Genomic DNA, 18,895 nt, shown 5'->3' on the forward strand with positions numbered 1-18,895 from the left:
CCCACACCAGAGAAAGAGGCCACAGACTATGGAGGCGGATTGCAGAGCCCCACCATCTCCTCGCTCTGTGACCCTGGGCAAGTTGGCTGACCTCTCTCTCTGCCTCAACTGTCACGTCTATAGAATGGGTCTCATGATGGTACGCGCCTTACGCTGTTTTGAGGTTCAAGTAAAGTAATAAAGATAGGCCCGTGGGGAGCATCAGCTGGTGCTGGAGTGAAGGGCTCAAGACTGTGGTCAGTCCGTATCCTTGTCCAGACCGACACTGAAGATGTCAGGTGAGGAGTTATTGGCAAGAACAGAAGAATTTCTATGTTGAAAACACACAGAACAGTGCCTGGCACGGTGGGTAAGGGCTTGATCCGTGTGATTTATTGGTATTATTCGTATTGCTATTGCTAGTATTGATATTGTCACTTTCATGTTATTGATGAAAATTACTAATTCAGAGACTCTAACCTAAGTCATTAGCTGGGTGTGAGAGCTGAGTCTGGAAAGAGGGGATGGTTAGGGATCCAACAGCGTACAGAGCTCAAGCAGAAAAGGCTTGAGCCAAAGGCCTAGGTTAGGAGCATGCAGGTATGTCCAGGAGATGGAGGAATTCCAGGGATCCATAGACAGTGCATGTTGGAAGGGGATCTGGGGTATCACAGGACATAATGTTGAAAGGGAGGAAATCACGATGTGGGAAAAAAAGGGTGCAAACCTGTTTTTATTCTGTATGTAAGGGGGAACTAGGCTTCAGAGGTGGCTCTGTGGTAAAGAATCGGCCTGCCAGGCAGGAGCCGCGGGTCCGAACCCTGGGTTGGGAAGATCCCCTAGAGAAGGGCATGGCAACCCACTCCCGTCTTCTTGCCTGGGGAATCCCATGAACAGAGGAACCTGACAGGCTATGGTCCATGGGGACGCAAAGAGTCAGACATGAGTGAGCAACTGAACGATAAGGGAGAACCAGGAGATATTTCCAGCAAATGAGTTCCATAAGCCCATTCATATTTTGAGAAAGTAACACAGGCTGCAGGAAGTCGGAAAGGAGAGGTGGAGAAGCTAGAGTTAGGCATCAAGTAGGAGTTTGTTGTTAAAGTAAGCCCAATGAGGGCCTGGTGATGGGAATGGGAAAAGGGAAGAATCAGAGAACTCAGGGATTTGGAGATAATCAGGGGGAAGAGTGTTGAATGGCTCTGAAGTTGTGAGCAAGATGATCGGAGGGTGGTGGTGTCATTATGCAATTTAGGGAACACTGCCTGTGGTGGTAAAGCAACAGTGAGGGTTATACACCTTGAATCTGAGATTCACGTGCAACTCAATGAACTGTCAGAAACAATCCTGGCATTCAGGATAGAGAGCAGAGATAAAGGCATATTATGTGTATGATCAAATCATGAGGGTGAAGGGACGATGGTGGAATCCAAGAGAGCAGCGGAGATCATAGAGGGAAAAGTGAGAATTCAAGAGTGCTAAGAACTGGGCTGTGGGCGGCAACCGCACCTTGAGGAGTGGGGAGAAGAAAAGTCAGCAAAGAAGGCAGACAAGGAGCAGCTGGAGAGATAGGATGGAATCCCAGAGAGCAGGTCACGGGAACCAGAGAGGAGAGCAATTCAAGAAAGAGAACGTAGCCAGCTGCGGAGAGACATGCACAGAAATAAAGGAGACCGCGACCTGGATGTGCTGTCGCTAAGTCCCCACTGAACTAAACAAGTGATTTGTAAGGCAGCAGTCACATTCAGGGGATTGCAGAGACAACGAGAGGAAGAAAAATAAGCTGGCAAGAAAAGCAGGGTACAGTTGAAAAGAGTTTGACATAAAGAAGAAAGAAAGGAGGCTTCCCTGGTGGTTGAGGGGTTAAGAATCTGCCTTGCAGGGCTTCCCACGTGGCTCCGTGGTAAAGAATCCGCCTGCCATTGCAGGAGACACAGGTTCGATCCCTGGTACAGGAAGTTCCCACGTGCCATGGGGCAGATAATCTTGTGTGCCACAACTACTGAACCTGTGCTCCAAATCCTAGGAAGCGCAACCACTGAGCCCACGAGCTGCAACTACTGAAGCGCAAGCACCCTAGATTCCGAGCGCCACAGCAAGAGAAGCCCCTGCAGTGAGAAGCCCATGCAGTGCAGCTGGAGAGCAGCGCCCACTCACCACAGCCAGAGAAAGCTCACACGCAGCAGCAAAGGCCCAGTGCGGTCAAAGGTAAATAAATAAACGTTTCTAAAAAGAAAGCAAGGTGGCACTTCTCTGATGGTCCCATGGCTAAGACTCTGTACTCTGACTACAGGGGACGTGGGTTCAATCCCTGGTCATGGAACTAAGATCCCACGTGCCACAACAAACACCCAGTGCCGCCAAATAAAGAAATAAATAAAAATATTTAAGAAGAAGTAATCCACAATTAACACTAAAAAGAGAAAGCAAGGGTAATAGAGCCTTAGTTAATTGTCATGTACATTTCTGTTTTTTTGAGAAATCAAAAATGCTTTCGTCAGCCACAGTAATCAAACCACCATGGTACTGGAACAAAAACAGACATATAGATCAAAGGAACAGAATAGAGACCCCCCAGATAAACCCACACACCCGTCAATTAGTCCATGCCACAAGAGGCAAAACTATACAGTGGATTAGACAGTCTCTTCAGCAAGCGGTGCTGGGAAAACTGGATGCTACACGTGAAAGAGTGAAATTAGCACGTTTCTTCACACCATACACAAAAACAAACTCACAATGGTTTAAAAACCTAAATGTAAAACAAGACACTGTTCAACTCCTAGGAAAAACATAGGCGAAACATTCTGTGACATAAATCATAGTGACATTTTCTTAAATCAATCACCCAAGGCAAAAGAAATATCAATCAAAGCAGAAGTAAACAAATGGGACCTAATCAAACTGAAAAGCTTATTATGCACAGCAAAGGAAACCATCGACAAAACTAAAAGACAACCTACTGAATAGGAGAAAATATTTTTAAAGGATGCAACTCAGAAGGGGTTAATATCCAAAATATAGGGAATTGCCTGGAAGTACAGTGGTTAGCACTCCTCACTCACTGCTGAGGGCCCGAGTTCAATCCCTAATTTGGAACTAAGATCCCACAAGCCATGCAGCATGGCCCCAAATGGAAACACACACACACACACACACACACACACACACACACACACTCGGCTTCCGTGGTGACACACACACACACCCCCCCACACACACTCGGCTTCCGTGGTCACACACACACACACACACACTCGGCTTCCGTGGTGGCTCAGTGGTAAAGAATCCACCTGGCAACCAGGAGACTTGGGTTCGATCCCTGGGTCAGGAAGATCCCCTGGAGAAGGAATTGGCAACCCACTCCAGTACTCTTGCCTGGAAAATTCCACGGACAGGGGAGCCTGGAGGTCTACAGTCCATGGGATGGCAAAGAGTTGGAAATGACTTAGCGACTAAACAACAACAACAGAAAAACAGTCATAGGGTTTGATGAGAGAAGCAGAGTGAAAGGCCATGAGGGATATATTATAGAGACTAGATGTCATGCACTGGTGGGAGCTGAGGAACAAGTCTATGAAAGAAAGGCTATCGCCTTCACATTTTAGGGTGGCCTGAAGTCACTGAAGATATCCAAGGCCAACAGCTGGGCAGACAGGTGCATATGAAGCGGGGAAGAGCAAAGACCAACTGGAAGCTGCAAGGATTCCCTGCAACCCAGAAGGACAAACTAAAACCCATGAAAGCACAAAATCCTGTGAACCAGACATCTGCCTCTTACCGTCTCCAATCTAGAGAAGGAACAGGCATCCTTTGACACAGAGCTGCACGTGCACACGGCCCGGGGTCTGGAGCTGTTGTGGAGAAAACCCTGTGGCTGGAGTTGCTGCGGGCCCCCTGCTGGTCCCCGGCAACAAGGGGTGCCCAGGAGTCAGTGCCAATGCATACAAGTGGCGATCGCACCTGCTTACACCCAACTTCAGAACATGATGGCCGTGGCTTCACTCCCACCTGCCAGATCTTGCCCCAGCTTTTCCTCCGGCCAACCTTCACTCAGGACAGGGAAGGCAATCCCAGGAAACGAAGCTCTAGCCTAGCTCAATTGACAAAGCCACGACAACATGCGGAGACAGACACCACAGTAGAGTGGCCCTGGTCATTACTGCAGGGAAGGATGACACAGCATGGCACATGACACACGGGTGGGGCTCCTTCCGGGCCTCTGTTACAGACAAGGATGTCCCAGCATTTGGTGCTCAGATTCCACAAAAGCTGTGTCCACAAAGGACGCATGTAACCACCACATTTATGCCACCCATCCTGTCGAGTGTCTCTGTCCACAATGCTCGGTGGAGCAGGAGAGGAAGCTACCGTAAGCAAGTGTGGAGTTACTGGCAGCATTTCGGAAAACCGGTCACCATGACTTTTGGTCACTGACCGCTGACTTCTGAGCTAGGCCATCAACCTCTGGACATTCCACCACCTTCTCAAACAGGATGAGTATTCCTGGGCAGATATCAAAAAATAAAAAGAAAGAAAACACTAATTTGAAAGATACATGCACCACAGCATTCATTGCAGTACTATTTGCAATAACCAAGATATGGAAGGTACCCAAGCGTCCATCAACAGAGGAATAGATACAGAAGATGTGGTATATATATATATACACACACACACACACACACAATGGAATACTACTCAGCCATAAAGTGAAGGAAATTTTGTCATTTGCAACAGCATGGATGGAGTTGGAGAGTATTATGCTTAGTGAAATAAGTCAGAGAAAGACAAACACTGTATGATATCACTTGTATGTGGAACCTAAAAAATAAAACAAGCTAGTGACTATGACCCAAAGAAAGAAACTAAACTCACCGATATAGAGAACAAACTAGTGACTACCAATGGGGAGACAAAGTGGAGAAGACAAGATAGGAATAAGGGATTGATAGGTACAAACTACTGTGTATAAAATTAATAAGCTACAAGTATTTTATACTTTGTATAAAATAAAAAAACAAGGACATATTGTGCAGCACATGGAATATAGCAATATTTCATAATAAGTATAAACAGAGTATAACCTTTAATAACTGAATCACTATGGTGTACACCTGAAACTTGCGTGATATTGTACGTCAACTATAACTCAATTAAAAATGTGTAAATACAAAGAAACAAAATCAACCAATAAAACAAAGTGTTTCCTTATTTTGATGACGCTTAGACAAATAAGGGTGACCCTGTATAGACTTTGGTCGGAATGGTGACTAGTTTCCAAAGCTTCAGGTGGGAATAGGAACCTGAAATCTGTCTCAGTGTGACCCTCGGATATCTTCCCGGATTTAAAAGCAAAGTTTGAGAGGCAACAACTTCTGATTCTGTGCTCTATCCCACATCTACTAGGAATAAGAAATAGTGGGCCCATGGATACAAGAGAAAATCACAGGAGAACAGCTTGAAGATACGGGGAAGTTGCAAAGACGAGAGCACAGCTATTCTGCTGATTTTATGGGATAAGATGGGCTTGGAGCATTTTCCAAAGGAGGAAGAATCGGAAGTGGCTTTATTCATCACAAAATAGTTGATTTTAACATAAGAACGTCCAAAGAAAGGCTCTGCTTTCCTGGTTTGACTGGCTTCAGAAAGCTATATAAGCAGAGCATGGTAAATAGCTTCACAGCCCACACTTCATTTAAACTTATTGTTTATTCTCTGGATAAACAAAGTTAGAAATAGAAAATATTAATTCAGCTCCTAAAGTTTTCCATCTAAGCATTTCCTCAGCAAATTCTGATTACTCTCTTTTAAAGAGTAATAGAAACTATGGGTGTTGTTTTGAAGAACCAGTTTTCTTCCGGGGTCATGGTGGTAATAACAATAGTAACAACACTAACGGCTAATAGTGATTTAGGACTTGCTATGTGCTAGGCACTAACCAATTATTTTTCATGTATTATCTCATCTAGTCCTCCCCCATACCTGTAAGCAATCTGATTGCTTCCACTTGAAGATGAGGAAATTGGAGCCTAGAAAGGTTGTGATTTGTGTAAAGACACACAGTGAGCTCCAGAGCCAGAGTCCAAACCCAGTTGCCCGACATTCCTACAAAACTTCACACTGGGGACTTTCCTGGTGGTCCAGTGGCTAAGATTCCGAGTTCCCAGTGCAGGGGGCCCAGGTTCAATCCCCGGTCAGGGATCTAAATCCTACATGCCACACCGAAGTGTTCACATGCAGCAACTAAGACCCAGTGCAGCCAAATAAATTAGCTGAAATATTTTTAAAAATTGAGATTTAAAAAAATTCACACTGATCAAGAGGTAGACAATACTTTGGCAAAAGATGTATAAACAGGAATGCTGAGTGCAGCATCTTTTATAAAAGTCTAACATTTGAAGAAAGCTTGTTTATCGTAAGGAACTGATTAAATTAATGAAGGTCCCTCCATCCAACAGGTTTATGCATCTGTTAGGATCTATATTGCAAGGAAGTATGGATAAGATGATTCAGTCTTAGTTGAGACAGCATTTTACCAGTTTATTTACATATACAAAAACGTCTGGAAAGTTATACAGAACAACACAACAATCATTTCGAAGTGGTAAGATCCAAGGTAAATGAACACATGAGCTTCCAACTTTTCCTACAATAATTATCTAATAAAGAATGGAATAAAACCTTTAAACATCACACTACTCCCTTTCCCTGAGACATACTGCTTCCAGCTTGAGCTCCAGACTGGAAACCGACTGCCCTGGGCATGTGATGTTGTTGTTCCCATTATTCCCTTCCCAACAGTCCTTGGTAAAGGAAAGGTTAACGCATTTCCCGAGAAATGTGTTAAATCACTCTAGAAAAATAAGTCTTTTCCCAAAAAGCCCATTTTTTTAAATTGATTGTTATTGGCATACAGTTGATACACAATGTTGTGCTAGTTTCAGGCATACAGCAAAGTGAATCAGTTAGACATATACACATATCCCCTCTATTTAAAAAAAAAAATGTTCTGCAAACACTTTTAAGATACTTTATTCCAGATAATGTATTTTTTAATTTTCTCTTGTTGGCTTAAATTTTTTTTTATTTTGTATTGGGGTGTGGCCAATTAACAATGTTGTGACAGTTTCAGGTGAACAGCCAAAGGGCCTCAGCCATACATACACATGTATCCATTCTCCTCCAAATGGCCCTCCCATCCAGGCTGCCACATAACATACAGCAGTATCCACTCTTTTTTAAGATTCGTTCCCCAATACAGAGTATTGAGTTCCCTTGCTACACCGTAGGTCCTTCTTTGTTATCTATTTCATATATATTGGGGTGTGTATGACAACCCCAATCTCCCGAGAAACACGATTTTTAACCTACACATTAGCAGACAAACAAAACACACTGGATGCCGAAACAACACACCCGGCAACCCAAGCCAAAAAAGAAACAAAAATCAAACTGGCCAGACACAATCCCCGGTCCCGTTCTCAGTCCACAGACGCTTGGTTTCCGTCTTAAGATCACCTGTTACCTATACATCAGATCAGTGATAATAATAATAACAACTAACCTTTATTTCTCGCCTATCCATAGGGCCATTTAGGGCTGCCCAGGGAGCTCAGCGGTAAGGAATCCGCCTGCCAGTGCTGGAGACAGAAGAGACACGGGTCGAGCCCCGGACCGGAAAGACCCCCTGGGGTAGGAAATGGCAATCCGCTCCAGTATTCTTGCCTGGGAAATTCCGTGGTCAGAGAAGCCTGGCGGGGTGCAGTCCACGGACTCGCAAAGAATCGGACACGACTTAGCGCCCGAGCACACAGGCATAGGGGAACTCAGCGCCCCGCAGAGCTGGTCTGTTTCTTGGAAGGCGGGGGCCGGCGGGGGCCGGCGGCGGCCTCGACTCTCCCGCGCGCTCTGCTGGGCGCTTGGCTCCACGCTGGTCTCCGCACTCGGCCTCCGCTGCAGGCTTCTCGCCCTTCGCGCGGTGCTGTGAGATTGCTAGGTGACGAGCGGGCAACGGGAGAGTACTGGGGGCTGCAGTGGGGACGTGTGGCGTCTGGGAAGTGAGGCGCAGACTGAGGGCGGCGTGGGAGCCTGGGGGGCGGAGAGCGATGCGCAGCCTGCGGGATGCAGGGTCACCGAGCTCTACTTGCCGCTGCGCGAGTGTGGCCCTGGCACCACCCGCGGCGTCTCCCGCGCCCCGCAGCCCTTTGCTCTGCTTAGGAAAGTGGCAGAAAGCGGGGGCGAGGGGCAGCTTCCCTGCAGCCTGTTAAGCCTGCCTCCTTCCCATAAACTGCAAAGCCTGCCCTTACAGGGAAAGTGCAGTAAGTTTCTCTTAGCCTTCCCGCAGGGCCGTCTGTCAGCCATCGGTGTTATGAAAACGGAGGACGTTTGTCAACAACTGTAAATGCTGAAACTATGTCTTGCAGGTCCTCCGCCGGGGACTATTTCCCTGAGAGTCCGTGGTCGGGAAGCTTCCACACGGACTTGCTCCACACCCCACTTCTCCCCCACCCCTACTTTCCATCCCCTTAGCAAATACTTTCCTAGATGCCTATTCACCTGAGAACTGTAATTCTGAGATCTCACCCATTTATGTCCACTTGCTAGTTGCGTGGCAGCAGGTCCGTCACTGCTCTGAGCTAACAGCATCAACCTCTACAGAGTGGACCAACAAACCTCCTTTATTCACTCACTCCATCTGTGTCAACCAGGCACCTACTCCCCATTTGGGCCCTGGGCCAGGTGCTGGGAAGACCTCAGGGAGGAAGACAGATGCTTTCCTTCCTGTCATGAAATTTGCCTCCCAACTAGGGACCCAGGCAGTCAACCAATAAATACACAAATGGTGATGTGTCCCTGTGAGGAACGTGGTACAGGGAGAGAGAATAAATGGATTCTGACTTGGGTTGTAAGGTCAAGGAAGGCCACTCCAGGAAGGGACACAAAAGCTTAACCTGAAGGATACCTAAGCCGGGTGAAAGTTGTTGGGCAAAAATCCTGAATTGGGAAGGCTTCATATGCTCTAACGGAGAAGGCAATGGCAAGCCACTCCAGTACTCTTGCCTAGAAAATCCCATGGATGGAGGAGCCTGGTAGGCTGCAGTCCGTGGGGTCGCTAAAGGTCGGACACGACTGAGCGACTTCACTTTCACACGTTGGAGAAGGAAATGGCAACCCACTCCACTGTTCTTGCCTGGAGAATCCCAGGGACGGGGGAGCCTGGTGGGCTTCCGTCTATGGGGTCACACAGAGTCGGACACGACTGAAGTGACTTAGCAGTAGCAGTAGCAGCATATGCTCTAGGAAAGGCCCGGGCGTGGCTAGATAGATACCAGCAGTGAGGAGGAGAGAGGCTCCAAAGGAGTCTGGAGAAGTAACCAGGGGGCAGACCCTTGGTGCTGTATGTTCTTTGGATTTGGACAAATGTATTAATGACGTGTATCCATCATTATCGGAGAAGGCAATGGCAAGCCACTCCAGTACTCTTGCCTAGAAAATCCCATGGATGGAGGAGCCTGGTGGGCTGCAGTCCGTGGGGTCGCTGGGGGTCAGACACGACTGAGCGACTTCACTTTCACTTTTCACTTTCACACATTGGAGAAGGAAATGGCAACCCACTCCAGTGTTCTTGCCTGGAGAATCTCAGGGATGGGGGAGCCTGGTGGGCTTCCGTCTATGGGGTCACACAGAGTCGGACACGACTGAAGTGACTTAGCAGCAGCAGCAGCAGCATCCATCATTATACTATCAGAGTCTTTTCACCGCCCCCCAATCCTCTGTGTTCTTCCTCCTCCTCCTGACTCCTGGCACCACTGATCTCTTTTCTGTTTTTTGTCTGTCTCCATACTTCTGCCTTTCCCACAATGGCATATGAATGGACTCATAGAGCACGTAGCCTTTTGAAACTTGCTTCTTTCACTTAGTAATAATGCATTTAAGGTTCTTCATGTCTTTTAGTGGACTTTTTTCAGATATTTTAACGTATCCAAGCGTGGATAAGTGAAAGTTGCTCAGTCGTGTCCAACTCCTTGCAAACCCATGGACTATACAGTGCATGGAATTATCCAGGCCAAGAATACTGGAGTGGGTGGCCTTTTCCTTCTCCAGAGAATCTTCCCAACCTGGATCGAACCCCGGTCTCCCGCATTGCAGGCGGATTCTTTACCAGCTGAGCCACAAGGGAAGCACTGATGTATCCAAAGAGCTAAAGAAAAACAATGTCTAAAATCTAAATGAAAGATTCCACTCCAGTAAGAGCTTGCAAGTCATCATTTCCCACCCTCAGAAGAAAAGATGTGAACAGATTAAAAATCAATGACTATTCTTGGCTCTGTGACGGAATTGAAGTCATGGGACAAATTATAATCCCTGAACTGGAGAAAGAGCTGATTCTCGAGATTACAGATTGTAGTGAACACAGATCAGCACACCTGAGGCAGAAAATGCTGAAATCAAAAAACCTGGAACTTAACCCGTTCAATGAATTGCTGGTGACTGAGTGTGGACTAACTTGAGAATTAAAAATTCCTAGGGACCTAATCAAAGCAACCCCCACCCCCACAATCATGGATCCCCAGTAGGTTTTCTGGGTAAAGATCAGAGAAAAATTGCCTCCTGTTTGACCAAGAAAGAGGGGAGAAGTAGCCATCTGGAAACAAGCCAAGAGCATTCTTCGTAACAGTGGCCTACCCAGCAAGCGAGAGGACGTCACCAAAGCCTTCTTGGACTTGGGGTAAGGGAAATTACCAAATTTCAAACCCCCTGGACATTCACCTTCACAGAAGAGAAGAAAAACACTGAGGAGTACTTGTGAAGGTCATAGTCCAGGGGGTCAGGCACACTAAGCAACTGAGCCCCAACCGTCAGATTATAGAACGTGTCTCCTCAACCCAGGCCTGATCAAACATCAGAAAGGGCTCATAATGCAGTGGGTCACAGCTGAAGGGACTGAAGGCTCAGACTCTATTTAAGAAGAGGCGTCTAGGGGAAAGGAAAGATGCAGCAGACAAAACCAAACACACTTGTGGAAGGTGAATCCTGTGATACTGCAGATACAGAAAACAGTAAACACAGCATATCTCTTGGCCGGATGACAATAAGATGTCATACAAAGGCCTGTGTACTTCCAAATACCTGATCATTACTGGCTTTCAACAAAAAAAATTACATAGCCTGAGAAAAGGAAAGAAGAAATAGTCTGTAGAGACAAAGCAAGTGTCACAAGCAGATTCAGGTATAGCAGAGATTATGAAATTATCAGACTGAGAATTTAAAATAAATATGATCGATATGCTAAGGGCTGTAGTGGAAAAAGTGGACAACTTGCAAGATGGATGATGTAAACAGAGAGATAGAAACCCTTAGAAAGTATATGCAGGAAATAGTAGAATAAAAAACTGTAAAGAAATAAAGAATACATTTAATGGACCCGTCAGATGATTGGAAAGGGCTGGATTTAGACTCAGAGAGTTTGAAGATAGATCAGTAGAAGCCCCCCAAGCTGAAATGTAGAGAAAAAATTACTGAGACATGGAATAGAATATCTTCCAATCACTGTGGGACAATTACAAAAGATATAACATTTATAATGGGACTACACAAAGCAAAGAAAGAGAAAAGAAACAGAGGAAGTATTTGAAGTAATAATAGCTGGGATTTTTCTAAAATTTATGAGAGGTCGACACATCTAGAAAGTTCAGAGAACACCAAGCAATATAAATGTGAAAAGGAAAAACCACACACACACACCCCTAGGCATATCATATTCAAATTGCAGAAAACCAAACACAGGGAAAATCTTGAAAAAATTAGAGAATGAAAACACCTAACCTAACATGTATATTATCATGTGTGAAACGAATCGCCAGTCCAGGTTCAATGCATGATACAGGGTGCTCGGGGATGGTGCACTGGGATGACCCAGAGGGATGGGATGGAGAGGGAGGTGGGAGGGGGGTTCAGGGTGGGGAACACATGTACACCCGTGGCGGATTCATGTCAATGTATGCAAAACCAATTCAATAATGTAAAGTAATGAGCTTTAAAAGAATTATTTAGTTAATTTAAAAAAACACAACCCCGTACCTAGAGAGGAACACAGGTGGTCCCCACAGGGAGTCTTGCTCTATATGCCAGTCTGAGTCTTGCCAGAAGCCTGACCGAATGGCAAGGCCATTAGCCACATCCACGGTTCAGTGAAGAAACAGCAAGCCTTCTTGTTGAAGTGACCCGGGCAGACATCCACACTGCATGAGGCTCTGCCCATTGCAATGAGCATCCCTCGCCACACTCAGTAAGGGACAGGGCGGTCTCAGATTCGATGGCAGCTGTGCCCCATTCCTCCTTGTTAGTAGCTGACCGGAGGAGCCATCAGGTGTGCTCATCAGGCCCATTTATGGTCCAGGACAGGGGTCCCCAGCCTCGGGATCTAATGCCTGATGATCTAAGTGGAGCTGACGTCATGATAATAAAAACAAAGAGCACAATAAATGTAACGCGCTTGAATCGTCCTGAAACCACCATGACCCCCGCCCCGGCCGTGGAAAAATTCTCTTCCACGAAACTGGTTCTTGGTGCTAAAAAGGTTGGGGATTGATGATCCAGGAGGTCTTTGTACCTGGACCCTCACAGGGCCAGTGGAAGCAGTGGCTCTTTGGGCAACATGCCAGGGAGCCAAAACACGCCTGAGAACCTTTCAGGGAGCTGTGAGAGCCATCTGTGCTGCATTTGGCTCATTCCCGTGTGTACCATTTCTATATAAGATTCCTGAGCCACCTCCATCAGGTGAGTTGAGACATCTGCTTGGATCCATGCCACGATTGGAATTTCTGGTCTTCAGATTGCTTTGGGGGCTTCTCTGGTGGTCCGGTGGTTAAGAATCCACCTTCCAACGCAGGGGACGCAGGTTTGATCTCTGGTCAGGGAACTAAGATCCTCCGTGGCGCGGAGCCACTTAGCCACGTGTGCCCACAACTACAGAGTCCGTGTGCCTTCATGAATTATCCCACATGAAGCAACGGAGATCCCACGTGCCGCAACTAAGGCCTGACGGAGCCAAAAAATTAAATAACTATTTTTAAAAGATTACTTCACAGCTATAAATCACGTGCACAGTCTCCACCAAGGGCCAGTAAGAGGCCAGTAACTGTCCTGCACTAAGACACTGGGGCTGCCTGATTCATCTCCAGATTCACCAACAAAGGTTAAGTCCAGGGCCGTCACCATGCAGACGCTCGTGGGACTCCGTGTCAGGTTCCTCAGAATCTGGTTCCTGACCCCAGATTAGAGTTCCTTAGCGGGGATAGCCCATGAATCTCCCTGAGGCCCCGGGATCGAGTGAGTAGACCCAGAGATGTCTTTGGGAGAGCCCTTGCCCAGATTGTCCAGAAGAGGGCACCTGAATACCATTCTTACATTAGTCTTTCCGTTGGTCTGTGCTGTGCTGAATTGCTCAGTCCAGCCCTTTCCGAGCCCCCCAGGCTCCTCTCTCCATGGGGATTCTCCAGGCTAGAATACTGGAGTGGGTTGCCATGCCTTCTTCCAGGGGATCTTCCCAACCAGGGATCGAACCCAGGTCTCCCACATTGCAGACGGACTCTTTACCATCTGAGCCACCAGGGAAGCCCATGAATATTGGCATGGGTGGCCTAGCCCTTCTCCAGGTTATCTTCCCAACCTAAAAATCGGTCTTGGGTTTCCTGCACTGCAGGTGGATTTTTTTTTTTTTTTTTTTTACCAACTGAGCTACCAGGGAAGCCCCAACTTTTGCTCCTTCTTCAGTAACTGTTTATTTTTTCCTTCTGTGGCCAGGAAGAGGGGAGAATTCTGGTTTGGGGTCTGCTGTGGCACCAGAGGTTCATAGCAGTTGATCTGATGGACTTTGTGGGATTCAGGCGAGTGAGCAGAACTGAGGCCAGTCTCCAGCATCCGCAGTATTCATAGCTCTGGAGTGAGTGTGCTCATCAGTGAGGGGCCATACAAATCCTCCTTCTTTCTTGGCTGCGGGGCACTGACCCTACTGAGGGAGAAGTCAAGACACATCGGTCCTTGTGGCACTGAGAAAATTCTCCCCGCTTCTGGGAAGCAGTGGGCTCTTTGTGATTCCTCTGCTTTTTTGTTCTGTCTGCTGTATTAGTGTCTTCATCATCTTCATGGTAGCAAATGTTTCTTGAAGACCTACAGCTTGCCATGTTTTCTTCTGAGTGCTCCGCGTGAATCTCTTCATCTTCTTTTCAGCTCTATGAACTAACTACTATTAAGATCCCGTCACATGGATGAGGCTCAGAAAGCTGAAACAGTCTGGTCAAAGTCACAGAGCCAGTCCACTGCAGAGCTCTGATCTGAATCTGAGTCCAAAGTTTGTCTTCTTCCTATGAAGCCAGCTGCCTCTCACACTTCCTCCTCCCCACCCGCATGGCTCTCCCTCTCCAGGTCATCTCAGCGGCATAGTCCCTGTGTGGGTCCTGGGTTTGTGTGCTGTCCTCCAGGCAGTGAGCTCAGAGATGGCACTTAGCCAAGCACTTCCCTTTCTTTGTTGGGACTGAGACATTGTCTTAACAGGAGAAACCAACCACTCCACATACAAGCACCGTGGTTAAGGGCAGGGACTCCAGGCTTTGGAGATTTCATAGACTAGTAATATTAGTAAAATAAAACTGGGTTGGGACAGAGGTCATAATCTTTTCATACAACTAATATTAATAACAGAAATAACATCTAAAGCTTATAGAGAAAGATTCCCATGTACCATATACTATTCTCAAATTTTCAATGAATTACCTGATTTAATCCTCACAAAAATCATATTCAGTAGGCATTATTGTCTTCCCCATTTTGGAGGCAAGGAAATTGGCAAAAAGAAACATTTTGTAAATTACTCCTGACTCTGCTGAAAACCATTGTAGTATATTGTCTCTCATCTGTGTTTGATAAAAGATATTTTGAAAAGAAACCATCAAAGGACTTCCCTGGTGGTCCAATGGTTAAGACTCTGCACTTCCACTGCAGGGGGATGGGTTCAATTCCTGGTTGGGGAGCTAAGATCCTGAGTGCCACAGGGTGTGGCAAAAAAAAAAAGATAAGAAAAAAAAAAAAAAACCATCAACACAGCCAGAGGTCCTGATCTCAGAATTTAGGAATAACCAACTAAAAGCACGGACGGTTCCAGGTTTGTCTTGGGCAAAGCAAATGCTGTCTCTCTCTCTCTTTGCAATTTAATGTGAAAATACTAATATGTGCTTTGAGAGGTAAACATCTAGATAAATACTGAGACCTTAACCCAGTGACTGGCCCATAAGAATACAGTACCTACCAGCTGCGACATTTATCATTGTAATTCCTTGTGGCACAACGCTGCAAACTAACCTCTTGCTGGGAAGAAACTGAGTAAGGCAACTAGAGACTCTTCCTGTTACTGAGGTCAGGTAAGTTTGTAACTGACGACACCCTCCTTCCCTCAGCTGTCTCCAATTTCCGCTCCTTGAATGACCTGAAGCAGAGGAGTTTTACTTCCCATTGATTGATATTGTTGTTGCCATCAGTTCTGTTCAATTGCTCAGTCGTGTCCGGCTCATTGCAATTCATAGACTGCAGTAAACCAGGCTTCCCTGTCCATCAACAACTCTCGGGGCTTGCTCAAATTCAGGTCCATCAAGTCGGTGATGTCCCCTTCTCCTCCTGCCTTCAGTCTTTCCCAGCATCAGGGTCTTTCTAATGAGTCAATTCTTCCCATCAGGTGGCCAAAATATTGGCGCTTCAGCTCCAGCATCAGTCCTTCCAATGAACACCCAGGACTGATCTCCTTTAGAATGGACTGGTTGGATCTCCTTGCAGTCCAGGGGACTCTCAAGAGTCTTCTCCAACACCACAGTTCAAAAGCATCAATTTTTCAGCGCTCGGCTTTCTTTACAGTCCAACTCTCACATCCACATATGACTACTGGAAAAGCCAGAGCTTTGACTAGACGGGCCTTTGCCAGCAAAGTAATGTCTCTGCTTTGTAATATGCTGTCTAGGTTGGTCATAGCTTTTCTTCCAAGGAGCAAGCGTCTTTGAACTTCATGGCTGAAGTCACCATCTGCAGTGATTTTGGAGCCCCCAAAGATAAGTCTGTTACTGTTTCCATTGTTTCCCCGTCTATTTGCCATGAAGTGATGGCATGCTCTTCCTTTTTTGAGTGTTGAGTTTGAAGCCGGCTTTTTCACTCTCCTCTTTCACTTTCATCAAGAGGCTCTTTAGTTCCGCTTTACTTTCAGCCATAGGGGTGGTGTCATCTGCATATCTGAGGCTATTGATATTTCTTCTGGCAATCTTGATTCCAGCTCGTGATTCATCCAGCCCGGCATTTCGCATGATGTACTCTGCATATAAGTGAAATAAACAGGATGACAATCTACTCCTTTCCCAATTTGGAACCAGTTCATTGTTCCATGTCTGGTTCTAACTGTTGCTTCTTGATCTGCCTACAGATTTCTCAGGAGGCAGGTAAGGTGGTCTGATATTCCCATCTCTTGAAGAATTTTCCACAGTTTGATGTGATCCACACAGTCAAAGGCTTTGGCATAGCCAATAAAGCAGAAGTAGCTGTTTGTCTGGAATCCTCTTGCTTTTTCTATGATCCCACATATGTCGGCAATTTGAACTCTAGTTGCTCTGCCTTTTCCAAATCCAGCTTGATATCTGGAGGTTCTCAGCTTACACACTGTTGAAGCCTAACTTGGGGAATTTTGAGAAATACATTGCTAGCATGTGAGATGAGTGCAATTGAGTGGTAGTTGGAACATTCTTTTGCGTTGCCTTTCTTTGAGATTGGAGTGAAAACTGACCTGTTCCAGTCCTGTGGCCACTGCTGAGTTTTCCAAATTTGCTGGTGCATTGAGTGCACCACTTTCACAGCATCATCTCCAGGATTGGAAATAGCTCAGCTGTTGCCATAGCAGCACTCATGCTTTCCTTCTGAAAACCCTGGGGAACAGGGGCTCATAAACTTCTTCTGAGGCTTCTGCCACAGCTGCTTGCAGGTTGGGTGGCCACTCAGGTATTTATTTATTTACTTTTCATTGAAGAATAATTGCTTTACAGTATTCTGTTGGTTTCTGCCCAACACCAACATGAATCAGCATTAGGTGTCCATTGTCCCCTCCCTCTTGAACCTCCCTCCCACCTCCCTCCCCATTCCACCCCTCTAGGTTGTTACAATGCCCCTGTTTGAGTTCCCTGAGTCATACAGCAAATTCCCAGTGGCTATCTATTTTACATATGGTAATGTATGGTTCCATGTTCCTCCCTGTATGCATCATGCCTTCACTAAGGTATTGAGGGTTAGTAAGGGAGGGCTCCTCAAAAGTCATCTGCAGTTGTTCTCCGCATTCATCACCCAGACCCCAGACTTGACCACGCCCCTGACCTTTCACACCCATTCTGCCAAATAGCCTCTCATCAGGAAGGCACAGGGAGAAAAGGAACTAGGAAAGGACAGGGCGTGCTACTGTGCTAAGTCGATTCAGTCGTGTCCAACTCTCTGTGACTCCACGGACTGTAGCCCAGCAGGCTCCTCTGTCCGTGGGATTCTCCAGGCAAGAGTACTGGAGTGGGTTGCCATGCCTTCCTCCAGGGGATCTTCCTGAGGCAGGGGTGGAAGATCTCTCTCATGTCTCTGGGAGAGATCTTTACCCCTAGCACCACCTGGGAAAGGCCCTTAAGAGAGAGGATCAAGAATGATGTCTCTCACTTATATGTGAGAATAAAATCCCAGCCTTTTCCTTCTCATGTTGGAGCACGGGGCTCCACGAGGGAGTTCTAATTAGGACCTTTCCATAAGTAAACACCCTGCCTCATTGGCTTGGCCTTACACGGCTTGGATTTGGCTCCAAGTCAATTCATCAAAGCCATCCTTTTACCAAAAGTCAAGACACAATGACCAAATGAACAAGTGGGTCATTCTTTGAAGGATCAAGTTACTCTATGACTGATGTGCCAGAGCTTACCAAACTTACTGACTTACCAAAAACTTTGTTGTTGTTTTATGTATTTATTTCAACTTGTTGTTACTTAACATACAAAAATGCACATGTTTAATGTATATATATTTTGATGAGTTTGGACACATATACAAAAGCATGATACCATCACAGTGTTGTTGTTTCTTCTAAGAGAAGAAATATGCTATTTATTAATTTGTCTGCTCTGGGTCTTTGTTGCGGCAGGAGAGACCGTCCATCTTCACTGCCGTATGTGGGCTCTTTGGTTGCAGCATGTGAACTCTCAGCTGCTGTGTGTGGCATCCAGCTCCTTGACCAGGGTTCCGACCCGGGCCCCCAGCATTGGGAGTGCAGAGTCCCAGCCACTGAACCACCAGAGAAGTCCCAATGCTGTTATTTTTAAATCCAGAGTTTAATGCGGTTTTCTTTGGGCAAATCGGCATGGCCAAGGGCAGGGGAGAGCCAGTTCCATGAGGTTCTGTGCCTGGATGTTCCCCCTCCCCATTCTTCAGCCCCTCCTTTTCTGGGATAGGCAACTGGAGAAGACTCTCTTCCTCTGCCAGCAAATGACCCCGCCTCCACCCCAGCCCCCAGCTACAAGGGGAACTTGGCTGAGGGCCTTCTCCTTCTCCTCACATACCCTTTCCTGGGTGGTTGCTACCTGGGAATTCCATTTGAAGAAGAAAGGCAAGGTCTTCCTGCTTCTTTTAAATAATGTGATTATCCTGCATCAGTACTCAGGGACCACTCCTCCTGGCTTCAGGCAGCACTCAACCAAGAGCCTCCTTTGCAGTATTAAATTAGCTGGAACCCAGGTTCTCCCCAGGATGTGGGAGGTGACACAGTATACCTGAAGGCCATACGATCAACTCTGAGCTGGGGAAGGAGGGCTGTTTTCCACCTCTGGGAGAGGGGAGGGAGAGGGGGAAAGTCTCACAC

The 18,895-nt window shown here is 46.5% G+C and overlaps 1 long non-coding RNA gene across 1 annotated transcript in view; it reads left to right on the top strand.

Annotated features, from left to right (window-relative positions):
• The window catches only part of LOC129564460 (uncharacterized), a 31,667-nt gene extending 13,593 nt beyond the window's left edge, over nt 1-18,074 (top strand). The window contains exons 4-5 of the long non-coding RNA XR_016036729.1: nt 2,006-2,187; nt 7,570-18,074. This is a non-coding gene — a long non-coding RNA (uncharacterized LOC129564460). The remainder of the gene's footprint in view (nt 1-2,005; nt 2,188-7,569) is intronic.
• The last annotated feature ends 821 nt before the right edge of the window (nt 18,075-18,895 follow it).

Source organism: Moschus berezovskii, chromosome X (genome assembly GCF_049115385.1).
Source record: "Moschus berezovskii isolate FMDL1 chromosome X, NW_MosBer_1.0, whole genome shotgun sequence".
In the NCBI taxonomy this organism is placed as follows: domain Eukaryota; kingdom Metazoa; phylum Chordata; class Mammalia; order Artiodactyla; family Moschidae; genus Moschus; species Moschus berezovskii.